Source organism: Aedes aegypti, chromosome 2 (genome assembly GCF_002204515.2).
Source record: "Aedes aegypti strain LVP_AGWG chromosome 2, AaegL5.0 Primary Assembly, whole genome shotgun sequence".
In the NCBI taxonomy this organism is placed as follows: domain Eukaryota; kingdom Metazoa; phylum Arthropoda; class Insecta; order Diptera; family Culicidae; genus Aedes; species Aedes aegypti.
Window position 1 is genome coordinate 401,942,853 of NC_035108.1, and position 18,990 is coordinate 401,961,842.

The following is an 18,990-nucleotide window of genomic DNA, read 5'->3' on the forward strand; positions in this document are numbered from 1 at the left end:
TTCCAATGTAAATTTTAGTTTTATTGTAAAGTTTCTGTGAAAATAGCAATCTGGAATTTCGCATTTTGCCATTTCAATGGGAGTCCTGGAATTGAGGTAGAAATTATGGGTTTTAAATGTGCGATTGCCATCTGTGATTTTAATGAAAAATACAATCGAAGTGGAATTTGAATACAATATCTAAGATTGTCTTAGATCTAAGATCTAAGAAATTGGCTGGAAAATTCGACTCTCTATATTTTTTATTTTCAAAATAGGCTTGTTCTTCAACAGCAACATCAATCAGAAGCCTGATGGAAAAAATCAAGTTATTTTTGAAGCAACAATTTTTCAGATATTATATAATCAGTTTTCCCGATATTTTTGGATAAAAATATATAAACTTTGAAGGGAACTGATATGAGTAGAAATTTTTTGGTATAAAGTACGTCCTGATGGAAGTGCTAATATAGTAATAATATTAAAAATAACTTACGCCTTCAAAGAGTTACTTATTTAGTCCCCACATCACGTTTAAATCACAATAGAAAAACAAATGCTTTATTTTTAGAAGACCTTTCAAAGCACAATGACAGTCATCAAAATTGGCAATACTGCTGTAAAAAAATCGATTTTATTTTCCACATATTATTTTCATTGCATGTAATTCTGAGATTACTAATTGAAATATTCAGAGAAAAACGTTTGCAATTTGCTGTAGATCGATAAATATGTGCACATGATTTTCAAGTATGAGACTTTTTAGTAAAACGACCATAAAGAGTAAAATTTATACTTCATACTGCGGCTTAAACACATGATTTAGCTCTCGTTTATACAAACAGTAATACCTCGATGTACCGTAACTCGATTTTTATTTTCGTTACGTTATATCGAGGTTACGTTATATCGAAGCAAATTTTTTTTTCTAAATTTCGTTCAAAATGTATTTTTTAATATTAAAATTAACCTAAAATTGACATTATTCACCTAGCAGGTATTTTCAGTCCTTCTTACATATTTTTTTTCAATATTTTTCCCTATTTTTTTTGTTATTTTACATATATTTATTTTTTATTTTTATTATTACGTTTCAATTGGAGTAATCCTTAGAGAAAAGTACGCCTGAAAAATCTTTGGAAGAATTCTTGAACACTTGGAGATACTCCAAAAAAAAATTCAGAGATGAGATCTTTTAGGAATCTATAAAAAGTCATGTTCAGCAATGCATGAACATTTATAACAGGCAATTATGGAACTTCAAGAGATTTATTATGGGAAATTCTTGTTAAAATTCTAAAAAAATCTTTGAATTTTGTAGAAAAAGTCTAAGAAAAAAATCCTCGAATTATTCAACACAGTGGATGAGAGTATTCATGACGAAATTGATGTAAAACTTCACCCAAAAGCAGAACTATCCTTGAGAGATTTTCCAAAATAAAGTTTCTGAACGAATACCTGTTGGGATTTTTCTGGTATTCTAGGATAATTCTCTGAGGGATCAAGGGAAATTGTTCAGATTTTGGAGGAATCCCTGCATAAATTTTTATGATGAAAAAAATCCGTTGAAAAATCTCTAAACGAATACTTGAATAATTTGGAGATCTCACTGAAAAAATCAGAAAGAACTTTCTTAAGAAAAGCCTGATGTTATCAAAGAAGGATATCCTTCCACATAGAATCCTTGAAGAAATGTAATTAGTACATAGAATGGTTCTTGGGTAAATACTCGGAGATTTCGACAGAAATGCATAATGAAATTGCTGGATGTATTCCGAGAAGAATGTTTTTTCAGGCTTATTGACTAATACCTGTACGATTTTTTAAGAATGATTACTAGGGCATTCCACGAATTAGATATTACTGGATTGTTCTTTAGAAGGGCCGCTGGCTGAATTCATAAAACAGTTCTGGAATAATTTATGAATCTCTGAATAAAAACATTTGCATAAACTCCGAGTATTGAAGGCATTGTTGACTGAATGGTTTGAAGAATTCATAGCAGAATTCAATTTATATTCTGAAGAATTACTTGGTGAAATGTTTGATAAAAGACACAGTTGAATTTATAGATATATAAATAAAAACTGTTGGAGAAATTCAAAATTCCTAGAATCCTGAATTCATTAAAAAACAGATTCTGGAGAAAAATTTGAACCATTTTTTGGTGGAACTTAATGAAACCCGTTAATTCACTACCGCTCAAATGTTCCAAGGAACTTTTGGACGAATATTTGAAATCGCTATAGAAAAAAAATCTGGTGAAATCTCTGTAAACATTTCTGAAGCAAACCTCAGAAGTTTTTATACGTGAATATCAGGAGGGCTAACTAATGGGTTTTCTGGGAGATTTCTGTCGGAATTATTCGATGAATATGTTTTAAGATATATACATGAATATCAGGAGGGTTCAAGATTAGTCCATGGAGAAATGATTGGAGGAATATCTAGTTGAAAGCCGTGGATAATTCACAGTAGAAACATCAAATTCTTTGAGAAATAGTTTGAAGAATATCTGTAGAAAGTCTAAATCAAAAATTAATAAAAGTTTTCATAGAAATTGAAGTGAGTAGCAGGCTTGATTCCAGTAGGAACGTAAATTCCACAAAGATAAAGAAAAATTATGTTTACAAATGTACAGCAATGTCAAATGTCTATTGTAGTTCACGAATTATGTTTATAATGAAAATTAGACAAATAAATGGGATCCAAAAAAAAGTTACGTTATATCGAGTTACGTTATAAAGAGGTTACGTTATATCGAGGTATGATTGAATATAGTTTCTTCAATAATCTAAACTAGTTTTGAACACGTTTTTTACTTTTCTCTTTTTCTGGGAGTTAAAGGATGGTGTATCTGCAAATTTGGGCATAAATGGATAAATTAGTAATGTTACCTAATGTCAGTGAATGGTGGAATATAATTCGTTTTTTTAAAGCTACACCTTTAGTAGAATAGTAAAGGATACAAACATACAATTTGTTCATAAAAATGAGGATTTTTGTTTTGAGAAAAATAATAGTCAACTTTGACAATCAGCTTTTCTTAAGAGTTTTTGGAAAAACTATTTAGCTCTTCAACCAAAAGCATTTTCTGAGATCTTATATTTTCATAGCATTGTTGACTGATTACGATTTCATCAATAAATAAAAAAGATATAGTATAAACAAAGTGTCCACTTTATTAAATGAACAGTGCTTATTACAGAATATGTTTCTCTAATTTGATTTTTTTATATCAGCAAAAAATAAAGCCATCTAAATAACAAAACTGTATAAACTTCTGTTGTTTTTTCAATTCAATTTATTGATATAAATGGGGATTTTTTTTATTTCCATACGGGTTTGGGCCGAAAGGTCTCAGATTTTCATGAAACTTTTTCCACAGGCAGGGCTCATCAATATATGAATAAAAAAAAATTAAGAAAAATTCAGGGTCGCTTATTTTCCCGGAAAACTCAGTTGGAAAGTTTTTGTTTTCCCCTGACACTACTTACTTTGAAAAATCATAACTCAAGAACGAAGCATCATAGAAACAAAGTTTTTTATGAAAATGAAAGCAAATTTTCTCAGGAATAAAAAAAATATTAACTGGAAAAAGTTTTCCACAAAATTTTCCACCGTTGAGAAAATTCGTAAAGGAAAGCAGGAAAAACTATGCTCCAACTCGTGGAAAATTTTCAAAAAAATATTTTTGAGAAGATAATTTCATAAGCTTTAATCGGTGAAATTTTTGAAAAGTACTTTTTTTTTCATTTTTGAGTTGTGGCCAATTTTGTAAAAAATGTGCAAATGTGCCATTTTGAGCCTTTTCTTTGAAAAATCATAACTCAAGAAAGAAGCATCATATGAACAAAGTTTTTTTATGAAAATGAAAGTAAATTTTCTCAGGAATAAAAAAATGTTAACTGGAAACAGTTTTCCACAAAATTTTCCACCATTGAGAAAATGCGTAAAGAAAAGCCGGAACTATGTTCCAATTAGTGAAAAACTTTCAAAAATATATTTTTGAAAAGGTAATTTCATAAGCTTTAATCGCTGAAATTTTTGAAATGTACTTTTTTTTTCGTTTTTGAGTTATGGCCAATTTTGTGGAAAATGAACATATAAGCCTTTTCTTTGAAAACCCATATTTCAATCGAAGCATCAGAAAAACAAAGATTTTTTATCAAAGCAATTGCAAATTTTCTAAAACATATGAAAAAAAAGATATGGGATTGGTTTTAATGTCAAATTTCAAAAAAGTATGCAACCATGAAAATGATTTTAAAATTAAAGCAGAATGGCACTTTTTCCCAACCTCACATGGAAAAGGTCCTTGTGATGGTATCGGTGGCAACATTAAGCGAATGGCTAGAGATGCTAGTATTAGAAAGTCAGCAGAAATGAATAACGCCAAACAATTTTTCGACTGGGCTGTGTCGCAAAAGATGAAAGACCAATTTAAAAAACATTGGGAATTTATCTATGCAACTGAAAATGACTATTCATAGGCTGAAAAATTTCTTCAGGAAAGATTTTCTAACCTTGTTCCAATTCCTGGAACAAAAAAATATCAATCATTTATACCAAGAGACGAACAAAGCATTTTTGCTAGTGAATTCTCAGATGCACATGAAAACCAAGAAAATACAGCATGCTTTGTTCTTAATAATACAAAAGAACGAAAATCTTTGTTTTTGCCGATGCTTCGATTGAAATATGGGTTTTCAAAGAAAAGGCTTATATGGTCATTTTCCACAAAATTGGCCATAACTCAAAAACGAAAAAAAAAGTACATTTCAAAAATTTCAGCGATTAAAGCTTATGAAATTATCTTCTCAAAAATATTTTTTTGATAATTTTCCACAGTTTGGTTGTAGCAGTCATTGTTGCCGAATATCGGGTGTATTGCGAAACGATGATACAATAAAATATAAGGCAATTTAAATTACATCTGGGCAAATTCAATAATATGTGAGTATCTACAATAGAGTTTGGTATAATTTATATAAATATTGAAATTTTCAAACAATTGTTTATGTTCATGAATTGAATTAAATCTAGCATGCACTACAAATGAATATAATGAAAATTTAGAAAGATACTTAGCTTTGAATTTTGAAAGAAACTGGCAGCCCGGTAAAACTTCGTATGGTATCGGTGGTTGTATGGTGTGTGAATGTTGCACCGCAAGCACTTATTTTTCATTTACACTCACACATATGCGTTCACATTTTTCACATTCGAAATGCAATCTTCTTTCGCCCATCCGAATTTTTTTTTCCATGTCACATCAATCGTTTTTTAATGCTTACATTTGTGTTATATTCACTACGATTTTTCTGGGATTAATTCATTCACACAAGCATTCTTTCACATCCTTCAACGGGCCACCACACCAAACCTTCCTCAATAGCTTCGCCTCGGCCATTATGAACAATTTCTTTTCGATCATCACCGTTCAATCATTTGAACAAATTACATACAAACTTACTAGAAGTATGATAAAAACTGAACCCTTATCAAATTTCCTGAAACATATTCTGAATCACTGCACACTAGTATCAAAAATCCGTGATCAAATCCAAAATCAAATCGTAACCACCGAAGCAACGCATAATGCCACCGCTCACGAACAAAGCACAAAGCAGACTGATGTTTTATATGTCAAATAGTGATATTCACAAAAGTTTAAGAGCATTTGTTGGCGTCTTTTAAATATTTGTTAGAAACTTTTCAATGAACAACGTTGGAGAACAATGCTTTTTACTATGACGTTTCTACAGTCGACTCTCCACATCTCGATGTTCTACATCTCGATATCTCTCTCTATGTCGATGGTATCCCCGGTCCATTCATTCTGCATACATTTTCACTCTCCATATCTCGATATCTTCCTTATCTCGATGTGATGTTCGTTTCCAATTTCCTCTTCGTATATCGATATGCCCATTATCAAAGGTCACTAGACTAGATTTTAGAGAATCAAAACAATTTGCGAAGACAAAATGACGTGTGTTTGCTTTTAATTTTCCTGGTAACGGAGTGATTTTCAATCTAGTATTCGTTAAAAAATTGTTCTATGTCTCGATCTCTCCCTATCTCAATGGTCCCTTCGATGTCGAGATGTGGAGAGGCGACTGTATTATAGTTTCAAGTTATCTAGATTGAATGCAATACCGTCAACATAAAGCTCTAATTCACCCAACATAATTTGCCAAAGACATCTCTGGAGCGCCAAATGTTTTGACCAACCAAAGTCCCACAGTGTGCCACCCACTTGGACTGGGCACAGCTGTGGGGTGGCTTTTACACCGTTGCTCTCTCCATATACAGGAATCACATCCTGCCGACGAAGAACAGGTTGAGAAGAGGTGAACGGTACTGTACGGCTTAATTGGCGCCACAAACAGCCTGTCGGAGGAGCGACCCAAACAGAGAGGTCGGCTGACTAAATAGATTCCTGAGTGGGTCAAAATCTGCATTGGCCCTGCGATCCTGTGAATGGGACTTAGGGGAACACACGAAGTGAGGCGCAGCTGAAATCGGCAGCTTTTTGATAGCTGGTATCGATGTCGGTGGAATTTTGTGCACGTCAACGCCTCCATAGACCTAATTAGCGCACACGGAATCGGATTGATGTGCTTTGTGAAGTGAATACATCGCGGAGAATTTCCTGGAATCGAGAGGTGAGTTTGAATTGCTATTCCAAGAAGTTTTCACATGTGCACTGATCCTATTTCAATTTCTTACAAAGGTCATCAATAGCCTAGATAAGTTGTATCAAAGTTTAATGAGAGCAACTTTTTTCAACCTGTTGACTATGTTCATCTATTATGGTATGATAGAATTGAATTTGTATGCGACCGGAATGTTGATTGAATGCATGCTAAACTTATTTCAACTTTGCATACGATTGTTTACTTGCGAAAACAATGTAATCTGAAAATATTACATATATTTACGACATTTTTCGTCATTATAGTTTTTATAATTGATGCAGGGTGGATATACTACTATTTTTTAGGTTTTTCATGTTGAAGCTTGTGGTACTATGCCCTTCATGAGTTTTTCATGAAAAGTTTGCCTCCCTAGCTGCATGGGACTTCTGCTGTAATCCAGTTTGTAATCCATCATTTATCTATTACTAATTTTGTGATGATATCCAACGTTTACACGGAATGCAATAGTAACTCATACTATTCAACTAAAGCCTGCAAAATAACATTCCCCAAATTCTCGTTATCTTATAGCCTCGTTTATTTATTGTGAAGTGAATTAAATACCTCACCCTATCTTGTATATCTATTTCGATTGACTACGACATCTCTCGCAGTTTTTCTAGAGTACCTTCACGATTGTTGATTCTGCTATTATCCCAAGCTGTAATAAACCAAGTCAGCTCCTCGCAAGTTTCCCATCGTTCTCGTCACCAAACCGGAAAGGTTGCCCCAATGGAAGAAGTTGCTTCTGGAACTGCTTAAGTACTTGAACAAACGAAGGTTCGGTTTTTATTTCTCTCTCCGGAGGAACTCTTCCGCCGTTCGATGACGTCCTGAGGAGATGAATGTCCTTTTCTCAGTCCACGGCTATTCCGTGCTCGCGTGGGTACCGTAATTTATTTACTCGGTGGAATTTTCCTCTTGACAATTGCCATAAATTGAAATTGTTTTCCAACTCGTGCAATTTGCTTCCTTCTCTCGTTACTTAACTAGCGATTTTTTATGCTCTAGAGGTATCGCGCTTCTGGATCGGTTCCATTCAAATGGTCGTTAGAGGCAACGATACAAACAACAATTACTTCTCATGGCAAGATGGAAAACTGATTGGATGAGAGGAGAAGTGGGTGAATCGTTAGATATTCGCTCAACTGGACGATATTGGATTGCAACCGATTATTGCATTGAACGAGAAGCGATAGTTAATTTTTGTTGTCCATTTTGAGCATTTTGAAGTACTCATTATTGTAAAAATCTAACAAAGCTCGAAAAAGTTGTATCCGTTACTAAATGAGTTTTCATTGTTTCATGTGAAAAGCAACCCGATTCACTAGCTGGATTTATCCACATTTTCACCCATTCATAGTTGAAAACCGATTACAACGCAGAACACTGAATCCGTTACGGAAATCCATCCACAATTGCATTCCCATCAGCTTTTTCGTCGTTATTTTGACTCTCAACCGTCAACGAAAAATGATTGACAATCGATCTATGGTCTCGGTCAGATTTTCAATCTGCGTTCTACTTCTATGCTGTTCATGCTGATTCAGTCATTTTTATTATCGACGTTCAACATTTCCGATGGGCGTTTGACGTGCGGCTGTATGCCAACCGACTTGAAGATTTATCAAAAGGCAAAACATTGATTGGAGGAAATTGGATTTCTGAATAAATGGACCGGGTCCGCATCGTGAGTAAAATTTTCAATTTATTGCGTTTTCTTCTTCAGATGAGAAGAGGAAGGTGGAGGTGAAAATTCGATAATACATTTGATTTTGTAAGTGGTTTACCAATAAGGATATCAATGCACCATCAAAATCATTGAAATTGGAAAATATATATTTGACGGGAAAACTAGATAAAAATCTCATTCTATAAAGTGTATCTTCAAATTCAATTTAAAAACACCAGTATGAAATATAATACATATTTGATGACATTTAGAGAAACAAGAAAACCACGAGGAGACCAAGAAGAGACCAAGGGGAAACCAAGAAAAGAACAAGAAGAGACCAAGAAGAGACTAAGATTAGACCAAGATAAAACCAAGAAAATACCAAAAAGAGACCAAGAAGAGAGCAAGAAGAGATCAAGAAAAGACCAAGAAGAGATCAAGAAAAGACTACAATGAGACCAAGGGGAGATCAAAAGAGACCAAGGCCAAGAAGAGACCAAGAAGAGACCAAAAAGAGATCAAGAAGATACCACGGAAAGACCAAGAAGAGATCAAGAAAAGACAAAAAGGAGACCAAAAGGGACAAAGGCTAAGTAGAGACCAAAAATAGATCGAGAAGAGATCAAGAAGAGATCAAGAATAGACCAAGAAGAGACCAAGCAGAGACCAAGAAGAGACCAAGAAGAGACCAAGAAGAGATTAAGAAGAGACCAAAAAATACCAAGAAGAGAAAAAGAAAAGACAAAAATGAGACCAAGGGGAGATCGAAAGAGACCAAGGCCAAGAAGAAACCAAGAAGGACCAAAAGGAGATCAGGAAGAGACCAAAAATAGATCAAGAAAACATTACAATTAGACCAAGGGGAGATCAAAAGAGACAAAGATCAAGAAGAGACCAAGATGAGACCAAAAAGAGATCAAGAAGAGACCAAAAAAAGATTAAGAAAAGAACATGAAGAGAACAACAAAAGACCAAGAAGAGATCAAGAAAAGACTAAAATGAGACCAAGGGGAGACCAAAAGAGACCAAGGCCAGGAAGAGACCATGAAGAGATCAAGAAGAGATTGAGAAAAGACCAGACAACAAGAAAAGACCTAGAAGAGACCAAGAAGAAACCAAGAAGATATCAAGAAGAGACCAAGAAGAGACCAAAAAAGACCAAGAAGAGATCCAGAAAAGACTAAAATGAGACCAAGGGAAACCAAGAAAAGAACAAGAAGAGACCAAGAAGAGACTAAGATTAGACCAAGATAAAACCAAGAAAATACCAAAAAGAGACCAAGAAGAGACCAAAAAGAGACCAAGAAAAGACCAATAAGAGATCAAGAAAAGACTAAAATGAGACCAAGGGGAGATCAAAAGAGACCAAGGCCAAGAAGAGACCAAGAAGAGATCAAGAAGAGATCAATAAGACATCATGAAAAGACCAAAAAGAGATCAAGAAGCGATTAAGAAGACACAAGAAGGATACCAAGAAGAGACCAAAAGGCGACCAAGAAAACGAAGAGTTCAAGAAGAAACTAGGAAGAGACCAAAAGGAGACCAAGAAAACCAAGAGATCAAGAAGAGACCAAGAAGAGACCAAGAAAAGACCAAAAAGAGATCAAGAAGTGATCAAGGTGATCTGGTGTCTTAGAAGACCAAATTTTTAATACTAACTTATGTTTGAAAGGAAGGCAAAACAATAGACAATTGAATTTTATTATTACTAAATGATTGACAAAACAAAGTTAAGCATTCAACAAAATTTGTTTAAAGGTCAGAAAAAAATCAATCTTGGTACGAATAAGACAGGATTCGACAAAATTTGGCGCCTAAATAAAGTTTGCTATATTGGTGATAGTTAAACAGCTGCACAGTTTGGCAACATAAATAAGGGAGTAGGGTTAGTTTTTACAGGAATGTGTAAAATATTTACGGAATTAAGTTGTTCAAATTCACGGAACTGTTCAGTAGAGTGTGGCTTATTTTTCTCGAAACCAAACTTTTCTGAATTCGAATCAAATAAAAAGAGAAACCTCGAGTTTTGAGACAAAAATGTTTTGATGTAGAGGTGGCGCAAGCGACTTGAAGATGAATTTCTAAGGCATTAAAAATTCCCCTTTGTGAAATTTTCAAAACTTTGTTATTTTTTAATTAATTTGAAAGCTCTTAGCATCATTCTCTTCAAAATAGTGAAAAGTTTGTTGAACTTGTCTAAAAAGAAATTAATTTTAGTTAAGAGTAGTTTTCTCATAGCTTCATGAAAACTCATTCGATTCTTAATCTTTCAACATGTTTTTGAAGCTAATTGAGTAGTTTTAAACTTTGTATACAACATAATTAGTTTAAAATTTGTTTTAAATTAGTTGTTCAACAAAAGCTATCCAAAACAAGATTTTTTGAAAAAAAAAAACAATTTATTTTAAATTGTTCAATTTTTTTCCCCGGAAATTTTATTTGTACCATGTAACTGAAATTTATAAAGCATCTTGTCATAACTTCATAAATTTTTAAAAATTTCAAAAATATGTTTGCTTTAAACTTTATGACGAATTTATTCTAAGATTTTTTTGATGGTTTGTCAAGTGACAAAAACCAGTTGCAGTTTAAGTATCTATACTTAATAACCAAAAAATGTTGAAAAAAAAATTGCGTCAAAAATTCATGTTTCTGGGCATGTTTTGGGACATAACTATTTTTTTTTTTAAATTAAATTAGTTGTATACATAGTTTAGCACTACTAATTTTTCTTCAAAAGAATGTAAAAACATTTGTTATTGATTGTGCATTCATGAAGTTGTTGTCAAACATAGATGATTTTTTTTAGTAAGAAGAGGTAAATATTCGAGTTTAGAAAAACATGATATTGTACAAACTATTCATAAATTAAATTTTGAATAGATTGATGCTAAGAGCTTCTAAATTGAAAGAAACAAATTTCACCATGGTAGCTTGCGGCACCTCTAAATATTAATGTCTCTAACTTTAAGCTTGAGGGTTCTCGTATTATGTGAATTGAATTCAGAAAAGCACTGGATTTTTTTGGTATTCAGAAAGGTATGATGACATTTATTCAAAACTTTTCTACCCGTAAAAATTTTCTTATGCTTTCTACGTGTTTTGAAAAACAGAAAAACTCAAATCAAACAAATTGTTCTCCAGTTTTGCGCTGAGACCAAATTAAAAAAAAGGTGTCGAATCATATGGTTCACAATATTTATACAATATTTCTGATATATTTAGAAAAAAATAAGTATTTGATCTATCCGAAAAAAATCAACTAAATGAAAACTTGCTGGAGGTACACATATGATAACATTTAGTCAAATACAAGGTTGAATTCAATCTAAATTAAGACGATATCAACCCCTCTACCGGCAGCTTAATTTTTAACCGCCAAAAGAAAATTCAAATCGCGATAACTTTTTAGTTTCTCGTTATTTTTCCACCATTTTTTCACAAGCTCTCAAAAAACTTTTCTAGTTTGTGAATTCGTGTCGATATTAATAATTGGTGATCTAGTTTTAAAGATATTCCGATGTTCCTTGGGGGACCGACATTCTCCATTTAAAATGTCTTTGGCGGCCATTTGTTCTTGGTAAATATATTAAAAAAATAAATAAAATGTATACCGTAATTTCGGGTGAAATTGATCAGTTTTCACTGTTTTCCATGTCTGTTTTCTATGATGTTGCCAATTCCAAACCACTTAATGCAGGAAAACAAGTACGACGGTGTGCCTCATTGGTTTATTTACTCAAATTTCCATACAGTTGTAACTTTAGTGCTGAAAATTGTCTCTTAAATAAAAAATCAAGGAATTCTATTTCGGGGTGAAATTGATCACCTGTCAAAACAATTATTGTTAGTTTTGAAAACAACTTTACTTATTTTTTTTTTTTATTTCTTTATTAAAGAGACTTTCGGCCCAAGGCCGGTTCGTCTCTGATTATAGATGGGTCTTAAGGATCCATCACAAAAGTTGCGAACAGAGTTTTTTACAGAGTTTTTTGAAAAGAAAAAAAAATAGTCTGAAGACTACTCACATACTTAATTTATCAGAGTTTAGTATTTATGTAAATATCAGGTGCTCGTTGTCTGTTGTAGTCTCGTAGTCTTCATCAAAGTCCGTTTTTCTATCTGCAGAGTTAGATTGCAGTGAAAAGCCTTGTATCCTTCAAAAAGTGTATCAAGGCTGTTTCCATCGCCAAATCGTCGCTCAGTATTATGTCGATGCCTCCAAGATTGTATTGCGTTCGGTATGATTCTAATGCCGGACAAACACACAACATATGTTCCACTGTGTTGGCTGTCCCACAATTATCACATATGATACGGAAATTTCGACCTCCTCCCATATTATGGGAGGCCTTCGTATGTCCCGTTCGGAGACGAGACAGGATTATTTGCTCCTTTCGGTCGATTCTGTCTTTCCAGGGGGTTGTGATTCCTTTTATTTTCCGAATGAATAATGTTCGGTCACTCCACCAGTCCTTAGACCATGCATGCTTCACTGCTGTCTTTAGCCAGGATTTCACATCAGCTCCGGGAATCTCTGAAGTGAGTCGGCGGCTTGTTCGACCAAGGTCTGCCAGTCGATCTGCAGACTCATTTCCTGGGATGTCACAGTGGCCAGGAACCCACATAAAACTTACTTTTGGGGTACCTCTAGTTTCTAGCAAACTTTGTGTGACTTGAATCCATGGATGTCTTGATGTTTGGGATCTAATGGATAGGATACAACTGGCGGAGTCCGTAACAATTAGTTTGGGTTTCGTTGATCGATGAGATACAGCTTGCATTATTGCGGCCGCTTCAGCCGAGAAAACCGACACCGAGTCAGGTAGGCTAAAATGATCCTCTATGTGCTTTCCCGCAATGCCGATTCCTACTTTATTGGATAGTTTGGATCCGTCCGTGTACATAATTTCTGTGTTGGCGTATTTTGTTGTGATACGCTCATTGAATAGTGATTTGGCTATGGTCGGATTAGATCCCTTCTTAAGTCTATTTTTGATGAAATTGTCTACCAATGGCTCGCTGGCTCGCCAGCTCCTAGGTCCGATACGGTGGAGCTCAGCCACCGAGGGGAGCGTGACTCCAGCGACTGAATTTAGGATTCGGTCGGCTTCTGTCGCAAGGAAAGCCGGCGATCCGTCACCTTTGGTGCGCTCAAGAAAACTAACGGCTTTGGTACCGATTGTAGTTGCTACCTTATAGATAAACGGCATAACTCCGGCTTCAACGCAAGCAGCTTTAGCAGGTATCGATGGTAATAAGCCGGAGATGGTTCTTATTGCGTTATGGTACGTGGGACTTAGGATGCTTACAAGCTCATCAGAAGCTCTACAAGTGATATCAACCCCGTATAGAAGACGGCTACAGATGATCGCATCTGCAATTCTCAGTCGTGATCTTCTATCGCTTCTCGTTCGTTTATTTGATAGGATCTTCAACAAGTTCATACGATTTGCACAGCTTTTTTTGATTGCTTCAAAGTGGGGTCGAAAGGATAAATTTCGGTCAAATGTGACACCAAGTATCTTAGCAAACTTCTTTGTGGGTATTGGTTTTCCTTTAACAGTGATAGGTTTTTGGGGTGGTCGATGTTTTTGGGCACATATATGCATTCTAACACATTTCTCTGGAGAGATATCAAATCCAACAAGATCAGTCCATTTCACCACTGCGTTGACTGCGGCTTGCAGCTTTCTTCTAATAGCCTTTGGGTGCTTTCCGGTGACGACCAGAAGTATGTCGTCGGCATACACATAAATAAATATACCCTTAGGCAGAACGTCGAACACCCCATTCATAGCCACTAGGAATAAAGTGACTGCTATCACTGATCCCTGTGGAACCCCCGTTTCTTCTGCAACCGGTTTGGAGCGATGATTTCCTATAATCACCTGAAATGTTCTATTTGTCAAGAAGTTTTTTAGGAAGGCCAGCAGATTTCCCGTTACTCCCCACTGTGCCAATTTCTCAAGCACACTAGGAGTCCATGCTCTGTTATAAGCTTTGGCCAAGTCAAGAGAAGCCATTTCGATGTGCTCACCGCACGAAATGGCATCATCGAGGGTTTGACCTAGAGTCGCAAAGTATGTTCCAGTGCCAAGGCCAGATCGGAATGCATGCTGTCGGTAGTCTAGTTTCCCATTTATATCTAAATACTCCATCAGTCTCCTATTAACCATCCGCTCCATGATTTTGGACATGCAGCTTGTTAGAGCAATTGGTCGATAATTTCGTGGATCGCTAGATGGTCCAGTACTCTTTGGGATTGGCACTTTACTTATTCAATTTTGGCCTCCTGAATCCAAATATGCTTGCAAAATTCTTAACAATGCCAAATTTGTGGAAATAATAAACAATTAATTTTCAACAATACCGCAGAAAACGCCTAAATGTAGGCAATTTCCGAAGGAATCTTTTGATATCTTTGGCAAATTCAATTACTTCAACAACATGAACAAATTGGTACGAATATTGATGATAAAATTCGTTTTGGGGATATATTTCAAGCATCCTCACAAATTTCCAGGTTGACACCATGTCCAAATCCTTGTTAAAAACTATAAGTTTATTGATGTCTGCCAATATCACACAGAACACGATTATGGAATTTTCTATTATTTTCACAGAAATAAACATTCCTTAACACTAAAAGCTTCACAACATGCAATTCGATAATAGTTAAGACTAACAACGTTCATTTGCATAGGTTGCATTGATTTCTGTGCTCTATTAGAGGGAAATAAAATCGTGTGACACAGTGATCAATTTCACCCTACTGATCAATTTCACCCGAATTTACGGTACTTTAGAAAACCAGGTAATAAGGAGCTTGCCTGAAAAAAATCATACAAATCTGTTCAGTATTCTAGGAGAAATCTGAAAATTACGAAATGAGATTTTTTGGAGTTTTCAAGATCTTTATTTGTCCAGCATGGTACCAGAAACATAAATGATCATTACTCAAAGACGGCTGCACCAAATTGCTTTATTTTTTCACAACATATTTAATGCGTATCATTTCAAGGAGTGAATATCCGAGTACGATAAAAATTCTGTAGCCTGAGATATGCACATGAGTTATGGCTACGCGTTGGTCCCCCAAGGAATTTCGGAATATCTCTGGATCTAGACGACCATTTATCAATTACGACATATACAGTAAGGACCCGATTTTGTCAGCCCCTCGATGAATTTTAGGCTGACAAAATGGGGAACCTGACAAAATCGGGTCATTTTATTTTGTTCCTGTTTTTCATATTTCGACGTGTTACATGGTTACATGGACTTTTAAGAGAGCGATGGACATGGGCGTAGCCAGTTTTCTTTATCAGGGGCTCCCCTCTCCCTTATATTGGTAATATTGATTTTTAACACTTAATAAAAGGCATTGACATTGCCCCCTCTGGCAACGCCCGTGCGTGCATGATATCAAACATCATCATCAATTTTTATGTAAACGTGGTAAAACATGACGATAACAATTTTTTGACAAATTTAAAATAGGCTGACAAAATCGGGTCCAAAAGCTGACAAAATCGGGGGTAGACAAAATCGGGGGCAGACAAAATCGGGGGCAGATAAAATCGGGGGCTGACAAAATCGGGTCAGTACTGTATTCTAAAAAAAGAAGAGTTTTTCTTGTAAAAGATAGTTGCAAAAATATTAAGAAATAAAAAAGTTATCGCGATTTGAATATTTTTTCAGCGGTAAAAAATGAAGCTGCTGGTAGAGGGGTCAAGGAAAAATTTTGAATAAATTTGTTCAGAATTTATATTTGATTAGAAATATGAAAATATGAATATGAAATATGAAAAAAAGAAACACAAACAAAACTCATAGTAGTTTTAAATGAAATATTTTCTAATAAACCGAACAAAACATTGAAAAACTCTTTAGAGAAAAGAATCAGCATTAAATTAATTCAAGACAAATTTTCGGTAATATTTTACAAAATAGTAAGAAAACGAAAAAAATTAAGCAGAATTTTGGAGTAAAAGAGTTTTGCCAAAACTTAGTTTTCCCTTCATGAACAAACAAAGTGAAGTGTAGAGTAATTAAAAAAAAAAAATGTTTGCTAACAATTCGGACTGAACATTAAAAACAGCTTTCGAGTAAAATGAATAAACACTTTCATTAAATCAAGCAAATTTATTAAAAAAGGAAACGAATTAGGCAGGATTTATTAGTAAACAAGTTTGGCTCCTATTAAGTTTTCACTTCACACACAAACAAAATTATTAATACATTTTATTAAAATATATGCTGACAATTCGGACTAAACATTTAAAAATTTAAAAAAATGGCCCAAATTAAGCATTTACTTCACAATCAAACAATATATTTTGTTGGTGACAACGCGGGCTAAGTAAAAAAAAAAATTTTGAAAAAAATAAATAAACACTAACATTAAATCATGACAAATAATCAATTATATTTTATTGAATAATAAAAAACTGAAACTAAAGTAGGAAACTTAATTCAGAATAAAGTCAATTGGAATATTTGCACACAATTCGGAGTAAATATTTGAAAAAAAAAACATGTGAATTAGGCAGAATCTTGTTGAAAAAAATATTGGCTAAAACATTGTTTTCACTACATTAACAAATAAAATCCAGAGTTGGTTCAAACAACATTTTTGGTGATAATTAGAAACTATCATAAAAAAAAACTTTTGATAAAGACAAATAAACGTTTACATTGAATCAAGATAAATTATCGTATATATTTTACAAAATTATTAAGAAAGAAACAATTTAGGAAGAATTTTGAAGTAAAAAAGTTTGGCCCGAATTAAGCTTCCACTTCACAAGAAAATAAAACTCAGAGCAAATTTAAATGAAATAACTGCAGAAAATTCGGACTTACCATTAAAAAGAAGCATAATATTGTAGTTAAAAAAATGGCCCAAATTAAGCATTCATTTCACTTCACTAACAAAATATTTTGTTGGTGTCAATTCCGACCAAACATTTAAAACAAGCTTACGAGAAAAATAAATAAACACTTACATAAAATCAAGACAAATTTTCGATTATTTTCAACAAAATTATAAGATAAGGAAACAAATTAGGCAGAATATTATAGTACAAAAGTATGGTTTGGGTCATACAGTTAGTTTTCACTTTACAAACAAACAAAGTTCAGAATAAATTCAAATAAAATATTTGCTGGCAATTCGGACTAAATATTTAAAAGAAACAAATAAGGCAGAATTTTGTAGTGAAATAATTTGGCCAAAATTAAGTTTTCACTGCATAAACAAAAAAATTCAGAGTTAATTTGAATAAAATATTTGCTAATAATTCGGACCAAACGTTTAAAAAGCTCCTTAGAAAAAAAAAAACAATTTTACTTACATTAAATAAAGATAAATTGTCGATTATATATTACAAAATTATTTAAAATAGGAAAAAAAATAGGCAGCATTTTGAAGTTAAATCGTATGGCTAACATTAAGTTTTCACTACAGAACCAAACACAACACAACAGAACAGACGTATTCAGAAAGTTTTTGGCCGTATGTTAGTTAGAAACATATTTGAGAAAACCCGTTAAAGGCTTCTGCATAATTTAGACCAAGCAAAACTTTTCTTTAACAGTTAGTAGCCTTTGTGTTGGCGAATTCCATCCAGAATGAGTCGAAAAATAATAGAAAAATTGATCATTTTGACTCAAGTGTAACTTTTGAAAATGGCCTATAAATTTCAAAATTTTCACAATAGAATCTTGATAGTAAACAGATGTTTAGGACAAAGTTTCATGATGGAGAAACTTTTAACAAAAAAGTTTTTCTAATGACAACTTCTGGTCAATTTTCAAAATTATGATTTTTTGTCAAAATAAATACGTTCTGATGTTACAGTAAGCATCTTGAAATGATTCTAAGCCATAATGATTTTATGAAGAATTTCTCTAGAACTAGCCATTTTCGAATTTCGTTTAACGCAAAAAATATTATTTAAATATTAAAATAGGCCATTTTCATTGGTTGTTCGCGATTCTCCATCAAGGAAAATAAGTAAGTAACAAGAAAATGGTCTTTACTCTCGAAAACGTTAAAAGTATGTTCTGACGGAAGCGCTAATATAGTATTAATCCCTCTACCGGCAGCTTCATTTTTTACCGCAAAATAAATATTCATATCGTTATAACTTTTTTGTTTTTCAATATTTTTGCACCATTTTTTCACAAGTTCTCAAAAAATTCTTCTTGTTTAGGAATCCGTGTCGATATTAATCATTGGTGATCTGGTTTTGAAGATATTCCGATGTTCCTTGGGGGACCGACTTTTTCCATATAAAATGTATTTGGCGGCCATTTTGTTTTTGATCAATTCATCAAAAAAATAAAACGTGGACTACACAATGCCAGGTAATAAGGAGCTACTCTGAAAAAATCATGCAAATCAATTAAGAATTCTTTGAGATATCTGAAAATTGCGATATGATGTTTTTTGAAGTTTTCAAGATCTTTATTTGGCCAGCGTGGTTCCAGAAACCTAAATGCTCATTACTCAAAGACGGCTGCACCAAATTGCTTCATTTTTTCACAACATACTCTCATTAATGTATTGTTACGAAGAGTGAATATCCGAATACGGTTTAAAATTCTGTAGCCTGAGAAATCAAC

The 18,990-nt window shown here is 33.7% G+C and overlaps 1 protein-coding gene across 5 annotated transcripts in view; it reads left to right on the top strand.

Annotated features, from left to right (window-relative positions):
- LOC5575298 (toll-like receptor Tollo) overlaps positions 1–18,990 on the top strand; it is a 476,821-nt gene that overhangs the window by 347,793 nt on the left and 110,038 nt on the right. For 4 of the 5 annotated variants that reach the window (XM_021847153.1, XM_021847156.1, XM_021847154.1 and 1 more), the window contains one exon: positions 6,298–6,650. The exons of the other annotated variant lie outside the window; for it this stretch is intronic. The gene's annotated coding sequence lies outside the window, so the exon portion shown is untranslated. The remainder of the gene's footprint in view (positions 1–6,297; positions 6,651–18,990) is intronic. 5 annotated transcript variants of the gene reach the window in all.